The sequence below is a fragment of the Tiliqua scincoides genome, chromosome 4, assembly GCF_035046505.1.
Source record: "Tiliqua scincoides isolate rTilSci1 chromosome 4, rTilSci1.hap2, whole genome shotgun sequence".
Lineage (NCBI taxonomy): Eukaryota > Metazoa > Chordata > Lepidosauria > Squamata > Scincidae > Tiliqua > Tiliqua scincoides.
Window position 1 is genome coordinate 82,624,033 of NC_089824.1, and position 3,031 is coordinate 82,627,063.

A 3,031-nucleotide genomic window follows, 5' to 3' on the forward strand; every position below is an offset into this window, starting at 1 on the left:
TGTAAGCAGAGTGAGGGTAGAAGCTGTGGACCCTATAAAAGGGTCTTTGAGCTCTGTCGTGTCTCTCCACACCTCTCTTTTTTCTTAGCTCATCTCTTTTTTCTTAGCTCTATGACCTAATTGGGAAGTTTGTGTATGTGTATCAAATGAGCATGCACTCTTACTGTTGACAGACCCAATGCCTGGCCCCTATGTTGAAGAAGTGCTTTGAAGTTTAGCACTTTGCATGCAGAAGGTCCTAGCACCATCAGTTCAAGGATCAGACAGTGTGTGATGGGGAAAGATCCTTTTCTGAGATCCCAGAGAACCACTGTCCAGTCTGAGAGGACAACAGTGGGAGAAGCAAACCAAGGGTCTGACTCAATAGTTATATGTTGATCTGAAATAGACTCCTACTGCAGGGTTGCCCTAACCTCAGCTGCCAGGGCCACTCAGTCTTGTTCTTATGATGAGCTGGAGTCACTCTGTTCATGTCTATACACACACAGACCCACAATTTGTACATGACTAAGAATGTTCACAATGGGAGAAAAATAGTTGCAGGGCTTCTGAGTGTCTTTCTCTCTCAGCAAGAGCGGCCCAACCCAACAATCACTTGGTCCATCAGAAGAAAGAAGGTGAGTAGTGGTAGTGGGTAGGGTGAAGAAGAGAAAGGAGTGCAGAAGTGCACATAATTATAATGCCACTGGGCTCAGCAGACCAGTCATAACATGTTGGTGGGACAAATGTGGTCCACGGGCTGTGGTTTTTGGACCCCTGCCCTGGTGCAATGGCAAAACAGTACCAGTGATTTTGACTGGTCTTTCTCATCTAGATTGTCACTGACCTTCTAAAATGAGCAGCACCAGGTCTCTAATCTAGGTATTCACTGTTGGAGGAAATTAAAATAGTTTCCTCTTTGGTGATGGGGGGAAGCAGAGTAGAGTAAGCAGCGGACCCCCCCCCCCTTTGGGTATCATCCTAAAGTACCTTCCTCACCCAGTTGACTGCTAATCAAAAAAAAAAAAAAAAAAAAAGAGGCAATGGCTTGTTAACTTTGCAAAAAAAAAAAGTGGTTTAATAAGGGTTCCATTGAATGTGTATTTACAGCATCTGATTAGGATCAGAGGTTCAGCTAACACTTAGAGATAGCAAGGCCCTGGAGCTGCCTTGCCCTGCATGCCTTATGTTCAAGATGGGCATCATCAAGATGGGCATCATCATGCCCATCATTTATGGGCATCAGAGCCCTGGCGTGCATATCTTAATAGGTCAGTGATCAGAGGACAAGAGGAGGGTGTGCTTAGAGGAGAAGGGAAGGATAAAGGATTAGGGCCACACCCCCACAAGGATCACAGAGAGAACAGGTAGAAAGGTCAGGGTCACTGGGCAATAGCTTGACCCCTTCTGGACAGCATCCTGCCCCCCCCCCCCAGACAGCAGACATAGTTGTGCCAATTCCAATATTCACATGCTGTGATTTGAAATTCATATATATCCTAATCCTAAATGTAGGATGGGTTGTAGTTACACAGTGAGCAGAGACATGTGCTCTGTATTTCACCCAGTGCAATCTTCCTATGTCACTTTATACATGAAAACAATTTCCAGAGTAAGTCTTGTTTTGCCTGGAACAAATTAAGCCTTGATTATTTATCCACAGTACAAGAACAATGGATCTAAGAAGCTGATTTGTTTGCTTACTTGTAACATTTCAAAGAAGCAATCCTAAATACCAAGTCAGGTCAATGGTCCATCCAAGCTAGTACTGTCAGCATCAATCCTGATTTTCAGAAAGTCTCTAGGCCCACTAGGCATATCTACATTATATTTCTTTGTTTTGTGTGCCAATTTAGTTGTTATGGTTTCACCCAAAGGATCCTGGGAATTGTAGTCTGTAAGATTGTTCAACCCCTGCTAATTGGGTAAGAGGCACTTTTTCAAGTGGGTGCTCCTTTTTTAGCAGGGGGAGAGTAACTGGCCCATCTCACCCCAGCACTGTCTGTTCTAGTGGCTGTCTGCTGGTATTCCTTTGCATCTTTTTAGATTGTGAGCCCTTTTGGGACAGGGAGCCATTTAGTTATTTGATTTTTCTCTGTAAACTGCTTTGTGAACTTTTAGTTGAAAAGCGGTATATAAATACTGTTAATAATAATAATAATAATAATAATAATAATAATAATAATAATAATAATAATAATACTCTGTCAGAAATTCTTTGTCCGTCCATCACCCCTCACAGAACTGTATCTCCCAGCCAGAGGGGAATGCTGCCTAATCAGTTGAAGTGAAGCCTATAGCATAGATTTGACTTTAGACAGATATCTTTCCATACCCAAGTTGTGCATTGGGCTGTCACTCATCCAGTAATAAGTTACAAGAATGATGTTATATAGGGTTGATTTACACATGCATCTGCATTAGTGAATTCTTAACTTTCAACAACTTGGATTTGCAAGTCACCTCTCTTGGACAGCCTGGCACTTGAGATGGTAGAGCGAGGCAATGTCTTTTGGTGTTGGTCTTCAGTGACTGTTTCACAGCACGATCTTTCCGTTATCAAACACGTACATGTGTAAATATATTTATGAGTATAAATGAGCACCATTATTATTATTAACTCTTCAACTATAACTTAGAGCAACCTAGGAAATGGCAGCTAATCCTATTAGGCTTAATAGTGCACGACTTTTCAAGAGGACTTTCATAAAACGGAACTCTGGCCTACTGAACACAGTGGCATCAGTATGGTTTGTGTCACCTGATGCAGGAGGCCAGCACATCATCCCCATTAGGATCTCCTTCCATGCAGTGGGCAAGGCAACACCCTGCGTGGGGGGTGTGGTGATGCACCATTGCCCCGCCCCTGCAGGTTTTTTGGCTATAACTTTTGATAGAATAGAGAGATTTCAACACAGTTTGTTTCATTGCATTCTGCATGAAATTATGCATTGGATTATCTATAACATGACTGCATTATTCAATAAAACCAAGATTTTAAAAATTTTGACCTGTAGTGGTGTCACTCCCTTGTGTACGTCACCCAGTGTAG